This window comes from Sprattus sprattus, assembly GCF_963457725.1.
Source record: "Sprattus sprattus genome assembly, chromosome: 21".
NCBI classification, from domain to species: Eukaryota; Metazoa; Chordata; class Actinopteri; order Clupeiformes; family Clupeidae; genus Sprattus; species Sprattus sprattus.
Window position 1 is genome coordinate 16,378,123 of NC_137919.1, and position 19,022 is coordinate 16,397,144.

The window sequence follows — 19,022 nt, forward strand, 5'->3', positions numbered from 1 at the left end:
AGTGAGGTTGACATCAACGTTCTGCTGATGGAACAGCAGATGCGGGCCAAAACATCGTTAGAAAGCCTGTCTGGTGGCGTAATGGCAAAAGCAAAGTATTTGACATGTAGTAGACACGTCTCCGAAGCACGAGCAGCACCAGAAGCCGCATCTGCGGCAGCAGCACCAAGGCTTTGGTGCTGTATTGAAGTGGGCTTCCTAGGCTTTCTGAGTGTGCGAAATCTGGATGAGAATACATTGGGAACCCTGTTTTACGCAGGAAATCCTCTTTCACATTTAGCTGGGCACTGTATGGAAATCTAATAAATTGCGGGCATATGGGATAGTAGGCTATACTACGAAGAACATCGGGCAAAATTCTGCTTAATGATGACGGGGATTGCTCGACTGGTCTCCAATTTCTCATCGGAACGTTCCTGTAGCCAGGAATCCAAGAACGGACACTACCTGAACGTGTATGGCCTGGTTGCCTCTGGTGCGCCTCTCTAGACGAGAGGCCATTTGGGCACAACGCTCTCGGCAAGCGGTACCTGCTTATCAGACATACATCATCCTGTGTCAAAAAGTCTGAAAGATCACAAAAAAAACCTCTCTCTCCTTATTGCGCAGTTGGCAATATCCTCTAACAACAGCAATGCAGCCATATCTCCTACTGAAAACTAAGCCACTATTAGTCTTTTTATAGGTTATAAGTTTGAGCGAAATGTTTTACACTTGTGAAATTAAAACGGAATACCTATAAGATGTGAATCTCATTCATGTGTAAATTATTCTAATAGTTTATTTGATTTTAACATTAATTTGGCCTTTCACCATTAGCCCAAATGGTGACGGTGGTGCATGATGATGAAACTGCGTGTCGGCTGCCTGTCGGCGCTCGGAGAGTCCTGAATTCCTGCAGTACTCCAGTATTGCCGCAAGGAAATGTACTTACGTCAACTGAAACCAGACGTAGAGATACGTCCTTTTCTACGTCTAAGACGGTTTTTATAAATCTGTACTTAGACGTGGATTTGATCGCACGCACAGTCTAAGATCAGTTCTGTGCGTAAGTACGTTTTATAAATGAGGCCCCATGGGTCTTAGATCCGTAGGCTGCGCACCATTGACTCAAGCCTCAGAGGGGGTGTTTAAGGCTGGTTATGGGCTTAAGGGTGGACCGGTGCTTAAGTCTGGTTATTTCTGGTGCTTGGGGTGCATCGGCAGCCTGCCTGAGAGTTGGAGGTGCCCCCACCGTCCCGGTGCTGCCTCTGGCCAGGAAGGCTGGCGCCAGCTTGGTCTTCTACAACTCATACTTACCTGGCAGGGGCGATACAATGATCAAGAAGGTTGTTTGCCCAGGGCGAGGCTCGGCCATTGCACAGCCGTGTCGTGCTGACCCCTGCGAATTCCTCAAATGTAGGAATCTCGACTGCACAATATCTGGTGGTGGGGGACTGCGTTCGCGCTCTCCCCTGAGGTGATGGTTTAATGACAGACTAAAGCGCCGGCTTTGACTCGGAGGGCTGAAAGGCACGGCGATGATCTCCAGCAAGGGCTATTTGAAATGTGCGGAGGCTGCAATTGGAGGAATATTGAGGACTAATTGGAATGTGGGGAGGCTGCAAATGAAGGCATATTGAAATTGCAATCTTTGGCAAGTTGTATGTCGTCTGAAATATGGATTCCTAAACTGGAAACGCCTCGTACGTTTGTTATGGAACGCTACTTAAGGCGAGACACGGCAGGCAAAAACATCGTTTTTTCAGCAGTGGTCAATTTTGAGATTTTGAGCTAGTTCACTCCCTAAACATGTAATCTTTCATACTAGCATAAAGAAAATATCCTAATTATACATTAATGTGTATATTTATTCACATTTTGTCTGTTCGCGGCGTCAGCATTCTCATAGGTTTCCAGGAAAGTTAGCATTCTAACGTAACGTGCTGTGTGTCGGCTTTCTGATTCCTTTCATGTTTGGTACCGTTGGAAAGCGCTATAGCTCTCACACAACGTTATCTAATCCAAATAAGGACATTTCCTTTCCAGCAGTAACCAATGATGTTAGCAAAAACGGGGGTTTAAACCTAAGGACGCAATTTCATTGGTTTGCGGTGGTTTCTGATAACGTGATTCGCTCAGACGCATCACGTGGTATGGCTTGACACTTCCTGAATCTTTAAATGCGATTTTCTCAAAATGAGTTTTTGGTCATACTCCAAGGATCATAACTCCACTTCAGTTCAACCTATATACACCAAACTTTCCAGTCTCGTACCCAACTATATTATGAAGACATTTACAGAGGGATTTGTAAATATATTATTCCTAGCCTGAATTATATAACATTATATCCCCAAAAACATAGCGAAAATCGACTTTCTAAGGCTATTGACAGTCTTTTCTGATTTACAGGAAAACAAAAGTAGATATCCATAAATCCCTCTGTATTTTTTTTCCCATCTAATATGCCAACAAAATGGAAAAGGATTTTTTAACCTGGCTTTATCCCATGATCAGACATGGTCTTTTAAACATTATGCAAATTAGCGCATATTTAATGAGATAACGCCTAATTTGCATATTGAAACATCAAAATACAAAAAACTTGTAATACATTTTTTTCTCATCTAAACATGACTAATCAACTGAGAAAGTTTCATGGTGATACCTTTTATTTAAGATTTTTACCCTATTCACCTGTAGTGTCTCGCCTTAAGTTTAAAGATGGAATTTGTTTGCCCAGTCCAAACTGGTTAACCATGGGTAGACCACAAAAAAAGTTGAAAATATTTCAAAGTCCAAACTGGTTAACCATGGGTGAAAAGAAAAAAAGTGGAACATTTTTCTAATTCAAAACTGGTTAACCATGGGTTAGCTTTTCTTTTAGGTTGACCATGGGTCTTAGATCCGTAGGCTGCGCACCATTGACTCAAGCCTCGGAGGGGGTGTTTAAGGCTGGTTATGGGCTTAAGGGTGGACCGGTGCTTAAGTCTGGTTATTTCTGGTGCTTGGGGTGCATCGGCAGCCTGCCTGAAAGTTGGAGGTGCCCCCACCGTCCCGGTGCTGCCTCTGGCCAGGAAGGCTGGCGCCAGCTTGGTCTTGTACAACTCATACTTACCTGGCAGGGGCGATACAATGATCAAGAAGGTTGTTTGCCCAGGGCGAGGCTCGGCCATTGCACAGCCGTGTCGTGCTGACCCCTGCGAATTCCTCAAATGTAGGAATCTCGACTGCACAATTTCTGGTGGTGGGGGACTGCGTTCGCGCTCTCCCCTGAGGTGATGGTTTAATGACAGACTAAAGCGCCGGCTTTGACTCGGAGGGCTGAAAGGCACGGCGATGATCTCCAGCAAGGGCTATTTGAAATGTGCGGAGGCTGCAATTGGAGGAATATTGAGGACTAATTGGAATGTGGGGAGGCTGCAAATGAAGGCATATTGAAATTGCAATCTTTGGCAAGTTGTATGTCGTCTGAAATATGGATTCCTAAACTGGAAACGCCTCGTACGTTTGTTATGGAACGCTACTTAAGTTTAAAGATGGAATTTGTTTGCCCAGTCCAAACTGGTTAACCATGGGTAGACCACAAAAAAAGTTGAAAATATTTCAAAGTCCAAACTGGTTAACCATGGGTGAAAAAAAAAAAAGAAAAAAAGTGGAACATTTTTCTAATTCCAAACTGGTTAACCATGGGTTAGCTTTTCTTTTTGGTTGACCATGGGTCTTAGATCCGTAGGCTGCGCACCATTGACTCAAGCCTCAGAGGGGGTGTTTAAGGCTGGTTATGGGCTTAAGGGTGGACCGGTGCTTAAGTCTGGTTATTTCTGGTGCTTGGGGTGCATCGGCAGCCTGCCTGAGAGTTGGAGGTGCCCCCACCGTCCCGGTGCTGCCTCTGGCCAGGAAGGCTGGCGCCAGCTTGGTCTTCTACAACTCATACTTACCTGGCAGGGGCGATACAATGATCAAGAAGGTTGTTTGCCCAGGGCGAGGCTCGGCCATTGCACAGCCGTGTCGTGCTGACCCCTGCGAATTCCTCAAATGTAGGAATCTCGACTGCACAATATCTGGTGGTGGGGGACTGCGTTCGCGCTCTCCCCTGAGGTGATGGTTTAATGACAGACTAAAGCGCCGGCTTTGACTCGGAGGGCTGAAAGGCACGGCGATGATCTCCAGCAAGGGCTATTTGAAATGTGCGGAGGCTGCAATTGGAGGAATATTGAGGACTAATTGGAATGTGGGGAGGCTGCAAATGAAGGCATATTGAAATTGCAATCTTTGGCAAGTTGTATGTTATCTGAAATATGGATTCCTAAACTGGAAACGCCTCGTACGTTTGTTATGGAACGCTACTTAAGTTTAAAGATGGAATTTGTTTGCCCAGTCCAAACTGGTTAACCATGGGTAGACCACAAAAAAAGTTGAAAATATTTCAAAGTCCAAACTGGTTAACCATGGGTGAAAAAAAAAAAAGAAAAAAAGTGGAACATTTTTCTAATTCCAAACTGGTTAACCATGGGTTAGCTTTTCTTTTTGGTTGACCATGGGTCTTAGATCCGTAGGCTGCGCACCATTGACTCAAGCCTCAGAGGGGGTGTTTAAGGCTGGTTATGGGCTTAAGGGTGGACCGGTGCTTAAGTCTGGTTATTTCTTGTGCTTGGGGTGTATCGGCAGCCTGCCTGAAAGTTGGAGGTGCCCCCACCGTCCCGGTGCTGCCTCTGGCCAGGAAGGCTGGCGCCAGCTTGGTCTTGTACAACTCATACTTACCTGGCAGGGGCGATACAATGATCAAGAAGGTTGTTTGCCCAGGGCGAGGCTCGGCCATTGCACAGCCGTGTCGTGCTGACCCCTGCGAATTCCTCAAATGTAGGAATCTCGACTGCACAATTTCTGGTGGTGGGGGACTGCGTTCGCGCTCTCCCCTGAGGTGATGGTTTAATGACAGACTAAAGCGCCGGCTTTGACTCGGAGGGCTGAAAGGCACGGCGATGATCTCCAGCAAGGGCTATTTGAAATGTGCGGAGGCTGCAATTGGAGGAATATTGAGGACTAATTGGAATGTGGGGAGGCTGCAAATGAAGGCATATTGAAATTGCAATCTTTGGCAAGTTGTATGTCGTCTGAAATATGGATTCCTAAACTGGAAACGCCTCGTACGTTTGTTATGGAACGCTACTTAAGGCGAGACACGGCAGGCAAAAACATCGTTTTTTCAGCAGTGGTCAATTTTGAGATTTTGAGCTAGTTCACTCCCTAAACATGTAATCTTTCATACTAGCATAAAGAAAATATCCTAATTATACATTAATGTGTATATTTATTCACATTTTGTCTGTTCGCGGCGTCAGCATTCTCATAGGTTTCCAGGAAAGTTAGCATTCTAACGTAACGTGCTGTGTGTCGGCTTTCTGATTCCTTTCATGTTTGGTACCGTTGGAAAGCGCTATAGCTCTCACACAACGTTATCTAATCCAAATAAGGACATTTCCTTTCCAGCAGTAACCAATGATGTTAGCAAAAACGGGGGTTTAAACCTAAGGACGCAATTTCATTGGTTTGCGGTGGTTTCTGATAACGTGATTCGCTCAGACGCATCACGTGGTATGGCTTGACACTTCCTGAATCTTTAAATGCGATTTTCTCAAAATGAGTTTTTGGTCATACTCCAAGGATCATAACTCCACTTCAGTTCAACCTATATACACCAAACTTTCCAGTCTCGTACCCAACTATATTATGAAGACATTTACAGAGGGATTTGTAAATATATTATTCCTAGCCTGAATTATATAACATTATATCCCCAAAAACATAGCGAAAATCGACTTTCTAAGGCTATTGACAGTCTTTTCTGATTTACAGGAAAACAAAAGTAGATATCCATAAATCCCTCTGTATTTTTTTTCCCATCTAATATGCCAACAAAATGGAAAAGGATTTTTTAACCTGGCTTTATCCCATGATCAGACATGGTCTTTTAAACATTATGCAAATTAGCGCATATTTAATGAGATAACGCCTAATTTGCATATTGAAACATCAAAATACAAAAAACTTGTAATACATTTTTTTCTCATCTAAACATGACTAATCAACTGAGAAAGTTTCATGGTGATACCTTTTATTTAAGATTTTTACCCTATTCACCTGTAGTGTCTCGCCTTAAGTTTAAAGATGGAATTTGTTTGCCCAGTCCAAACTGGTTAACCATGGGTAGACCACAAAAAAAGTTGAAAATATTTCAAAGTCCAAACTGGTTAACCATGGGTGAAAAGAAAAAAAGTGGAACATTTTTCTAATTCAAAACTGGTTAACCATGGGTTAGCTTTTCTTTTAGGTTGACCATGGGTCTTAGATCCGTAGGCTGCGCACCATTGACTCAAGCCTCAGAGGGGGTGTTTAAGGCTGGTTATGGGCTTAAGGGTGGACCGGTGCTTAAGTCTGGTTATTTCTGGTGCTTGGGGTGCATCGGCAGCCTGCCTGAGAGTTGGAGGTGCCCCCACCGTCCCGGTGCTGCCTCTGGCCAGGAAGGCTGGCGCCAGCTTGGTCTTCTACAACTCATACTTACCTGGCAGGGGCGATACAATGATCAAGAAGGTTGTTTGCCCAGGGCGAGGCTCGGCCATTGCACAGCCGTGTCGTGCTGACCCCTGCGAATTCCTCAAATGTAGGAATCTCGACTGCACAATTTCTGGTGGTGGGGGACTGCGTTCGCGCTCTCCCCTGAGGTGATGGTTTAATGACAGACTAAAGCGCCGGCTTTGACTCGGAGGGCTGAAAGGCACGGCGATGATCTCCAGCAAGGGCTATTTGAAATGTGCGGAGGCTGCAATTGGAGGAATATTGAGGACTAATTGGAATGTGGGGAGGCTGCAAATGAAGGCATATTGAAATTGCAATCTTTGGCAAGTTGTATGTCGTCTGAAATATGAATTCCTAAACTGGAAACGCCTCGTACGTTTGTTATGGAACGCTACTTAAGTTTAAAGATGGAATTTGTTTGCCCAGTCCAAACTGGTTAACCATGGGTAGACCACAAAAAAAGTTGAAAATATTTCAAAGTCCAAACTGGTTAACCATGGGTGAAAAAAAAAAAAGAAAAAAAGTGGAACATTTTTCTAATTCCAAACTGGTTAACCATGGGTTAGCTTTTCTTTTTGGTTGACCATGGGTCTTAGATCCGTAGGCTGCGCACCATTGACTCAAGCCTCAGAGGGGGTGTTTAAGGCTGGTTATGGGCTTAAGGGTGGACCGGTGCTTAAGTCTGGTTATTTCTGGTGCTTGGGGTGCATCGGCAGCCTGCCTGAAAGTTGGAGGTGCCCCCACCGTCCCGGTGCTGCCTCTGGCCAGGAAGGCTGGCGCCAGCTTGGTCTTGTACAACTCATACTTACCTGGCAGGGGCGATACAATGATCAAGAAGGTTGTTTGCCCAGGGCGAGGCTCGGCCATTGCACAGCCGTGTCGTGCTGACCCCTGCGAATTCCTCAAATGTAGGAATCTCGACTGCACAATTTCTGGTGGTGGGGGACTGCGTTCGCGCTCTCCCCTGAGGTGATGGTTTAATGACAGACTAAAGCGCCGGCTTTGACTCGGAGGGCTGAAAGGCACGGCGATGATCTCCAGCAAGGGCTATTTGAAATGTGCGGGGGCTGCAATTGGAGGAATATTGAGGACTAATTGGAATGTGGGGAGGCTGCAAATGAAGGCATATTGAAATTGCAATCTTTGGCAAGTTGTATGTTATCTGAAATATGGATTCCTAAACTGGAAACGCCTCGTACGTTTGTTATGGAACGCTACTTAAGTTTAAAGATGGAATTTGTTTGCCCAGTCCAAACTGGTTAACCATGGGTAGACCACAAAAAAAGTTGAAAATATTTCAAAGTCCAAACTGGTTAACCATGGGTGAAAAAAAAAAAAGAAAAAAAGTGGAACATTTTTCTAATTCCAAACTGGTTAACCATGGGTTAGCTTTTCTTTTTGGTTGACCATGGGTCTTAGATCCGTAGGCTGCGCACCATTGACTCAAGCCTCAGAGGGGGTGTTTAAGGCTGGTTATGGGCTTAAGGGTGGACCGGTGCTTAAGTCTGGTTATTTCTTGTGCTTGGGGTGCATCGGCAGCCTGCCTGAAAGTTGGAGGTGCCCCCACCGTCCCGGTGCTGCCTCTGGCCAGGAAGGCTGGCGCCAGCTTGGTCTTGTACAACTCATACTTACCTGGCAGGGGCGATACAATGATCAAGAAGGTTGTTTGCCCAGGGCGAGGCTCGGCCATTGCACAGCCGTGTCGTGCTGACCCCTGCGAATTCCTCAAATGTAGGAATCTCGACTGCACAATTTCTGGTGGTGGGGGACTGCGTTCGCGCTCTCCCCTGAGGTGATGGTTTAATGACAGACTAAAGCGCCGGCTTTGACTCGGAGGGCTGAAAGGCACGGCGATGATCTCCAGCAAGGGCTATTTGAAATGTGCGGAGGCTGCAATTGGAGGAATATTGAGGACTAATTGGAATGTGGGGAGGCTGCAAATGAAGGCATATTGAAATTGCAATCTTTGGCAAGTTGTATGTCGTCTGAAATATGGATTCCTAAACTGGAAACGCCTCGTACGTTTGTTATGGAACGCTACTTAAGGCGAGACACGGCAGGCAAAAACATCGTTTTTTCAGCAGTGGTCAATTTTGAGATTTTGAGCTAGTTCACTCCCTAAACATGTAATCTTTCATACTAGCATAAAGAAAATATCCTAATTATACATTAATGTGTATATTTATTCACATTTTGTCTGTTCGCGGCGTCAGCATTCTCATAGGTTTCCAGGAAAGTTAGCATTCTAACGTAACGTGCTGTGTGTCGGCTTTCTGATTCCTTTCATGTTTGGTACCGTTGGAAAGCGCTATAGCTCTCACACAACGTTATCTAATCCAAATAAGGACATTTCCTTTCCAGCAGTAACCAATGATGTTAGCAAAAACGGGGGTTTAAACCTAAGGACGCAATTTCATTGGTTTGCGGTGGTTTCTGATAACGTGATTCGCTCAGACGCATCACGTGGTATGGCTTGACACTTCCTGAATCTTTAAATGCGATTTTCTCAAAATGAGTTTTTGGTCATACTCCAAGGATCATAACTCCACTTCAGTTCAACCTATATACACCAAACTTTCCAGTCTCGTACCCAACTATATTATGAAGACATTTACAGAGGGATTTGTAAATATATTATTCCTAGCCTGAATTATATAACATTATATCCCCAAAAACATAGCGAAAATCGACTTTCTAAGGCTATTGACAGTCTTTTCTGATTTACAGGAAAACAAAAGTAGATATCCATAAATCCCTCTGTATTTTTTTTCCCATCTAATATGCCAACAAAATGGAAAAGGATTTTTTAACCTGGCTTTATCCCATGATCAGACATGGTCTTTTAAACATTATGCAAATTAGCGCATATTTAATGAGATAACGCCTAATTTGCATATTGAAACATCAAAATACAAAAAACTTGTAATACATTTTTTTCTCATCTAAACATGACTAATCAACTGAGAAAGTTTCATGGTGATACCTTTTATTTAAGATTTTTACCCTATTCACCTGTAGTGTCTCGCCTTAAGTTTAAAGATGGAATTTGTTTGCCCAGTCCAAACTGGTTAACCATGGGTAGACCACAAAAAAAGTTGAAAATATTTCAAAGTCCAAACTGGTTAACCATGGGTGAAAAGAAAAAAAGTGGAACATTTTTCTAATTCAAAACTGGTTAACCATGGGTTAGCTTTTCTTTTAGGTTGACCATGGGTCTTAGATCCGTAGGCTGCGCACCATTGACTCAAGCCTCGGAGGGGGTGTTTAAGGCTGGTTATGGGCTTAAGGGTGGACCGGTGCTTAAGTCTGGTTATTTCTGGTGCTTGGGGTGCATCGGCAGCCTGCCTGAAAGTTGGAGGTGCCCCCACCGTCCCGGTGCTGCCTCTGGCCAGGAAGGCTGGCGCCAGCTTGGTCTTGTACAACTCATACTTACCTGGCAGGGGCGATACAATGATCAAGAAGGTTGTTTGCCCAGGGCGAGGCTCGGCCATTGCACAGCCGTGTCGTGCTGACCCCTGCGAATTCCTCAAATGTAGGAATCTCGACTGCACAATTTCTGGTGGTGGGGGACTGCGTTCGCGCTCTCCCCTGAGGTGATGGTTTAATGACAGACTAAAGCGCCGGCTTTGACTCGGAGGGCTGAAAGGCACGGCGATGATCTCCAGCAAGGGCTATTTGAAATGTGCGGAGGCTGCAATTGGAGGAATATTGAGGACTAATTGGAATGTGGGGAGGCTGCAAATGAAGGCATATTGAAATTGCAATCTTTGGCAAGTTGTATGTTATCTGAAATATGGATTCCTAAACTGGAAACGCCTCGTACGTTTGTTATGGAACGCTACTTAAGTTTAAAGATGGAATTTGTTTGCCCAGTCCAAACTGGTTAACCATGGGTAGACCACAAAAAAAGTTGAAAATATTTCAAAGTCCAAACTGGTTAACCATGGGTGAAAAAAAAAAAAGAAAAAAAGTGGAACATTTTTCTAATTCCAAACTGGTTAACCATGGGTTAGCTTTTCTTTTTGGTTGACCATGGGTCTTAGATCCGTAGGCTGCGCACCATTGACTCAAGCCTCAGAGGGGGTGTTTAAGGCTGGTTATGGGCTTAAGGGTGGACCGGTGCTTAAGTCTGGTTATTTCTTGTGCTTGGGGTGCATCGGCAGCCTGCCTGAAAGTTGGAGGTGCCCCCACCGTCCCGGTGCTGCCTCTGGCCAGGAAGGCTGGCGCCAGCTTGGTCTTGTACAACTCATACTTACCTGGCAGGGGCGATACAATGATCAAGAAGGTTGTTTGCCCAGGGCGAGGCTCGGCCATTGCACAGCCGTGTCGTGCTGACCCCTGCGAATTCCTCAAATGTAGGAATCTCGACTGCACAATTTCTGGTGGTGGGGGACTGCGTTCGCGCTCTCCCCTGAGGTGATGGTTTAATGACAGACTAAAGCGCCGGCTTTGACTCGGAGGGCTGAAAGGCACGGCGATGATCTCCAGCAAGGGCTATTTGAAATGTGCGGAGGCTGCAATTGGAGGAATATTGAGGACTAATTGGAATGTGGGGAGGCTGCAAATGAAGGCATATTGAAATTGCAATCTTTGGCAAGTTGTATGTCGTCTGAAATATGGATTCCTAAACTGGAAACGCCTCGTACGTTTGTTATGGAACGCTACTTAAGGCGAGACACGGCAGGCAAAAACATCGTTTTTTCAGCAGTGGTCAATTTTGAGATTTTGAGCTAGTTCACTCCCTAAACATGTAATCTTTCATACTAGCATAAAGAAAATATCCTAATTATACATTAATGTGTATATTTATTCACATTTTGTCTGTTCGCGGCGTCAGCATTCTCATAGGTTTCCAGGAAAGTTAGCATTCTAACGTAACGTGCTGTGTGTCGGCTTTCTGATTCCTTTCATGTTTGGTACCGTTGGAAAGCGCTATAGCTCTCACACAACGTTATCTAATCCAAATAAGGACATTTCCTTTCCAGCAGTAACCAATGATGTTAGCAAAAACGGGGGTTTAAACCTAAGGACGCAATTTCATTGGTTTGCGGTGGTTTCTGATAACGTGATTCGCTCAGACGCATCACGTGGTATGGCTTGACACTTCCTGAATCTTTAAATGCGATTTTCTCAAAATGAGTTTTTGGTCATACTCCAAGGATCATAACTCCACTTCAGTTCAACCTATATACACCAAACTTTCCAGTCTCGTACCCAACTATATTATGAAGACATTTACAGAGGGATTTGTAAATATATTATTCCTAGCCTGAATTATATAACATTATATCCCCAAAAACATAGCGAAAATCGACTTTCTAAGGCTATTGACAGTCTTTTCTGATTTACAGGAAAACAAAAGTAGATATCCATAAATCCCTCTGTATTTTTTTTCCCATCTAATATGCCAACAAAATGGAAAAGGATTTTTTAACCTGGCTTTATCCCATGATCAGACATGGTCTTTTAAACATTATGCAAATTAGCGCATATTTAATGAGATAACGCCTAATTTGCATATTGAAACATCAAAATACAAAAAACTTGTAATACATTTTTTTCTCATCTAAACATGACTAATCAACTGAGAAAGTTTCATGGTGATACCTTTTATTTAAGATTTTTACCCTATTCACCTGTAGTGTCTCGCCTTAAGTTTAAAGATGGAATTTGTTTGCCCAGTCCAAACTGGTTAACCATGGGTAGACCACAAAAAAAGTTGAAAATATTTCAAAGTCCAAACTGGTTAACCATGGGTGAAAAGAAAAAAAGTGGAACATTTTTCTAATTCCAAACTGGTTAACCATGGGTTAGCTTTTCTTTTTGGTTGACCATGGGTCTTAGATCCGTAGGCTGCGCACCATTGACTCAAGCCTCAGAGGGGGTGTTTAAGGCTGGTTATGGGCTTAAGGGTGGACCGGTGCTTGAGTCTGGTTATTTCTGGTGCTTGGGGTGCATCGGCAGCCTGCCTGAAAGTTGGAGGTGCCCCCACCGTCCCGGTGCTGCCTCTGGCCAGGAAGGCTGGCGCCAGCTTGGTCTTGTACAACTCATACTTACCTGGCAGGGGCGATACAATGATCAAGAAGGTTGTTTGCCCAGGGCGAGGCTCGGCCATTGCACAGCCGTGTCGTGCTGACCCCTGCGAATTCCTCAAATGTAGGAATCTCGACTGCACAATTTCTGGTGGTGGGGGACTGCGTTCGCGCTCTCCCCTGAGGTGATGGTTTAATGACAGACTAAAGCGCCGGCTTTGACTCGGAGGGCTGAAAGGCACGGCGATGATCTCCAGCAAGGGCTATTTGAAATGTGCGGAGGCTGCAATTGGAGGAATATTGAGGACTAATTGGAATGTGGGGAGGCTGCAAATGAAGGCATATTGAAATTGCAATCTTTGGCAAGTTGTATGTCGTCTGAAATATGGATTCCTAAACTGGAAACGCCTCGTACGTTTGTTATGGAACGCTACTTAAGGCGAGACACGGCAGGCAAAAACATCGTTTTTTCAGCAGTGGTCAATTTTGAGATTTTGAGCTAGTTCACTCCCTAAACATGTAATCTTTCATACTAGCATAAAGAAAATATCCTAATTATACATTAATGTGTATATTTATTCACATTTTGTCTGTTCGCGGCGTCAGCATTCTCATAGGTTTCCAGGAAAGTTAGCATTCTAACGTAACGTGCTGTGTGTCGGCTTTCTGATTCCTTTCATGTTTGGTACCGTTGGAAAGCGCTATAGCTCTCACACAACGTTATCTAATCCAAATAAGGACATTTCCTTTCCAGCAGTAACCAATGATGTTAGCAAAAACGGGGGTTTAAACCTAAGGACGCAATTTCATTGGTTTGCGGTGGTTTCTGATAACGTGATTCGCTCAGACGCATCACGTGGTATGGCTTGACACTTCCTGAATCTTTAAATGCGATTTTCTCAAAATGAGTTTTTGGTCATACTCCAAGGATCATAACTCCACTTCAGTTCAACCTATATACACCAAACTTTCCAGTCTCGTACCCAACTATATTATGAAGACATTTACAGAGGGATTTGTAAATATATTATTCCTAGCCTGAATTATATAACATTATATCCCCAAAAACATAGCGAAAATCGACTTTCTAAGGCTATTGACAGTCTTTTCTGATTTACAGGAAAACAAAAGTAGATATCCATAAATCCCTCTGTATTTTTTTTCCCATCTAATATGCCAACAAAATGGAAAAGGATTTTTTAACCTGGCTTTATCCCATGATCAGACATGGTCTTTTAAACATTATGCAAATTAGCGCATATTTAATGAGATAACGCCTAATTTGCATATTGAAACATCAAAATACAAAAAACTTGTAATACATTTTTTTCTCATCTAAACATGACTAATCAACTGAGAAAGTTTCATGGTGATACCTTTTATTTAAGATTTTTACCCTATTCACCTGTAGTGTCTCGCCTTAAGTTTAAAGATGGAATTTGTTTGCCCAGTCCAAACTGGTTAACCATGGGTAGACCACAAAAAAAGTTGAAAATATTTCGGTGTCCAAACTGGTTAACCATGGGTGAAAAGAAAAAAAGTGGAACATTTTTCTAATTCAAAACTGGTTAACCATGGGTTAGCTTTTCTTTTAGGTTGACCATGGGTCTTAGATCCGTAGGCTGCGCACCATTGACTCAAGCCTCAGAGGGGGTGTTTAAGGCTGGTTATGGGCTTAAGGGTGGACCGGTGCTTAAGTCTGGTTATTTCTGGTGCTTGGGGTGCATCGGCAGCCTGCCTGAGAGTTGGAGGTGCCCCCACCGTCCCGGTGCTGCCTCTGGCCAGGAAGGCTGGCGCCAGCTTGGTCTTCTACAACTCATACTTACCTGGCAGGGGCGATACAATGATCAAGAAGGTTGTTTGCCCAGGGCGAGGCTCGGCCATTGCACAGCCGTGTCGTGCTGACCCCTGCGAATTCCTCAAATGTAGGAATCTCGACTGCACAATTTCTGGTGGTGGGGGACTGCGTTCGCGCTCTCCCCTGAGGTGATGGTTTAATGACAGACTAAAGCGCCGGCTTTGACTCGGAGGGCTGAAAGGCACGGCGATGATCTCCAGCAAGGGCTATTTGAAATGTGCGGAGGCTGCAATTGGAGGAATATTGAGGACTAATTGGAATGTGGGGAGGCTGCAAATGAAGGCATATTGAAATTGCAATCTTTGGCAAGTTGTATGTCGTCTGAAATATGGATTCCTAAACTGGAAACGCCTCGTACGTTTGTTATGGAACGCTACTTAAGTTTAAAGATGGAATTTGTTTGCCCAGTCCAAACTGGTTAACCATGGGTAGACCACAAAAAAAGTTGAAAATATTTCAAAGTCCAAACTGGTTAACCATGGGTGAAAAAAAAAAAAGAAAAAAAGTGGAACATTTTTCTAATTCCAAACTGGTTAACCATGGGTTAGCTTTTCTTTTTGGTTGACCATGGGTCTTAGATCCGTAGGCTGCGCACCATTGACTCAAGCCTCAGAGGGGGTGTTTAAGGCTGGTTATGGGCTTAAGGGTGGACCGGTGCTTAAGTCTGGTTATTTCTTGTGCTTGGGGTGCATCGGCAGCCTGCCTGAAAGTTGGAGGTGCCCCCACCGTCCCGGTGCTGCCTCTGGCCAGGAAGGCTGGCGCCAGCTTGGTCTTGTACAACTCATACTTACCTGGCAGGGGCGATACAATGATCAAGAAGGTTGTTTGCCCAGGGCGAGGCTCGGCCATTGCACAGCCGTGTCGTGCTGACCCCTGCGAATTCCTCAAATGTAGGAATCTCGACTGCACAATTTCTGGTGGTGGGGGACTGCGTTCGCGCTCTCCCCTGAGGTGATGGTTTAATGACAGACTAAAGCGCCGGCTTTGACTCGGAGGGCTGAAAGGCACGGCGATGATCTCCAGCAAGGGCTATTTGAAATGTGCGGAGGCTGCAATTGGAGGAATATTGAGGACTAATTGGAATGTGGGGAGGCTGCAAATGAAGGCATATTGAAATTGCAATCTTTGGCAAGTTGTATGTCGTCTGAAATATGGATTCCTAAACTGGAAACGCCTCGTACGTTTGTTATGGAACGCTACTTAAGGCGAGACACGGCAGGCAAAAACATCGTTTTTTCAGCAGTGGTCAATTTTGAGATTTTGAGCTAGTTCACTCCCTAAACATGTAATCTTTCATACTAGCATAAAGAAAATATCCTAATTATACATTAATGTGTATATTTATTCACATTTTGTCTGTTCGCGGCGTCAGCATTCTCATAGGTTTCCAGGAAAGTTAGCATTCTAACGTAACGTGCTGTGTGTCGGCTTTCTGATTCCTTTCATGTTTGGTACCGTTGGAAAGCGCTATAGCTCTCACACAACGTTATCTAATCCAAATAAGGACATTTCCTTTCCAGCAGTAACCAATGATGTTAGCAAAAACGGGGGTTTAAACCTAAGGACGCAATTTCATTGGTTTGCGGTGGTTTCTGATAACGTGATTCGCTCAGACGCATCACGTGGTATGGCTTGACACTTCCTGAATCTTTAAATGCGATTTTCTCAAAATGAGTTTTTGGTCATACTCCAAGGATCATAACTCCACTTCAGTTCAACCTATATACACCAAACTTTCCAGTCTCGTACCCAACTATATTATGAAGACATTTACAGAGGGATTTGTAAATATATTATTCCTAGCCTGAATTATATAACATTATATCCCCAAAAACATAGCGAAAATCGACTTTCTAAGGCTATTGACAGTCTTTTCTGATTTACAGGAAAACAAAAGTAGATATCCATAAATCCCTCTGTATTTTTTTTCCCATCTAATATGCCAACAAAATGGAAAAGGATTTTTTAACCTGGCTTTATCCCATGATCAGACATGGTCTTTTAAACATTATGCAAATTAGCGCATATTTAATGAGATAACGCCTAATTTGCATATTGAAACATCAAAATACAAAAAACTTGTAATACATTTTTTTCTCATCTAAACATGACTAATCAACTGAGAAAGTTTCATGGTGATACCTTTTATTTAAGATTTTTACCCTATTCACCTGTAGTGTCTCGCCTTAAGTTTAAAGATGGAATTTGTTTGCCCAGTCCAAACTGGTTAACCATGGGTAGACCACAAAAAAAGTTGAAAATATTTCAAAGTCCAAACTGGTTAACCATGGGTGAAAAGAAAAAAAGTGGAACATTTTTCTAATTCAAAACTGGTTAACCATGGGTTAGCTTTTCTTTTAGGTTGACCATGGGTCTTAGATCCGTAGGCTGCGCACCATTGACTCAAGCCTCGGAGGGGGTGTTTAAGGCTGGTTATGGGCTTAAGGGTGGACCGGTGCTTAAGTCTGGTTATTTCTGGTGCTTGGGGTGCATCGGCAGCCTGCCTGAAAGTTGGAGGTGCCCCCACCGTCCCGGTGCTGCCTCTGGCCAGGAAGGCTGGCGCCAGCTTGGTCTTGTACAACTCATACTTACCTGGCAGGGGCGATACAATGATCAAGAAGGTTGTTTGCCCAGGGCGAGGCTCGGCCATTGCACAGCCGTGTCGTGCTGACCCCTGCGAATTCCTCAAATGTAGGAATCTCGACTGCACAATTTCTGGTGGTGGGGGACTGCGTTCGCGCTCTCCCCTGAGGTGATGGTTTAATGACAGACTAAAGCGCCGGCTTTGACTCGGAGGGCTGAAAGGCACGGCGATGATCTCCAGCAAGGGCTATTTGAAATGTGCGGAGGCTGCAATTGGAGGAATATTGAGGACTAATTGGAATGTGGGGAGGCTGCAAATGAAGGCATATTGAAATTGCAATCTTTGGCAAGTTGTATGTCGTCTGAAATATGGATTCCTAAACTGGAAACGCCTCGTACGTTTGTTATGGAACGCTACTTAAGGCGAGACACGGCAGGCAAAAACATCGTTTTTTCAGCAGTGGTCAATTTTGAGATTTTGAGCTAGTTCACTCCCTAAACATGTAATCTTTCATACTAGCATAAAGAAAATATCCTAATTATACATTAATGTGTATATTTATTCACATTTTGTCTGTTCGCGGCGTCAGCATTCTCATAGGTTTCCAGGAAAGTTAGCATTCTAACGTAACGTGCTGTGTGTCGGCTTTCTGATTCCTTTCATGTTTGGTACCGTTGGAAAGCGCTATAGCTCTCACACAACGTTATCTAATCCAAATAAGGACATTTCCTTTCCAGCAGTAACCAATGATGTTAGCAAAAACGGGGGTTTAAACCTAAGGACGCAATTTCATTGGTTTGCGGTGGTTTCTGATAACGTGATTCGCTCAGACGCATCACGTGGTATGGCTTGACACTTCCTGAATCTTTAAATGCGATTTTCTCAAAATGAGTTTTTGGTCATACTCCAAGGATCATAACTCCACTTCAGTTCAACCTATATACACCAAACTTTCCAGTCTCGTACCCAACTATATTATGAAGACATTTACAGAGGGATTTGTAAATATATTATTCCTAGCCTGAATTATATAACATTATATCCCCAAAAACATAGCGAAAATCGACTTTCTAAGGCTATTGACAGTCTTTTCTGATTTACAGGAAAACAAAAGTAGATATCCATAAATCCCTCTGTATTTTTTTTCCCATCTAATATGCCAACAAAATGGAAAAGGATTTTTTAACCTGGCTTTATCCCATGATCAGACATGGTCTTTTAAACATTATGCAAATTAGCGCATATTTAATGAGATAACGCCTAATTTGCATATTGAAACATCAAAATACAAAAAACTTGTAATACATTTTTTTCTCATCTAAACATGACTAATCAACTGAGAAAGTTTCATGGTGATACCTTTTATTTAAGATTTTTACCCTATTCACCTGTAGTGTCTCGCCTTAAGTTTAAAGATGGAATTTGTTTGCCCAGTCCAAACTGGTTAACCATGGGTAGACCACAAAAAAAGTTGAAAATATTTCAAAGTCCAAACTGGTTAACCATGGGTGAAAAGAAAAAAAGTGGAACATTTTTCTAATTCAAAACTGGTTAACCATGGGTTAGCTTTTCTTTTAGGTTGACCATGGGTCTTAGATCCGTAGGCTGCGCACCATTGACTCAAGCCTCGTAGGGGGTGTTTAAGGCTGGTTATGGGCTTAAGGGTGGACCGGTGCTTAAGTCTGGTTATTTCTGGTGCTTGGGGTGCATCGGCAGCCTGCCTGAAAGTTGGAGGTGCCCCCACCGTCCCGGTGCTGCCTCTGGCCAGGAAGGCTGGCGCCAGCTTGGTCTTGTACAACTCATACTTACCTGGCAGGGGCGATACAATGATCAAGAAGGTTGTTTGCCCAGGGCGAGGCTCGGCCATTGCACAGCCGTGTCGTGCTGACCCCTGCGAATTCCTCAAATGTAGGAATCTCGACTGCACAATTTCTGGTGGTGGGGGACTGCGTTCGCGCTCTCCCCTGAGGTGATGGTTTAATGACAG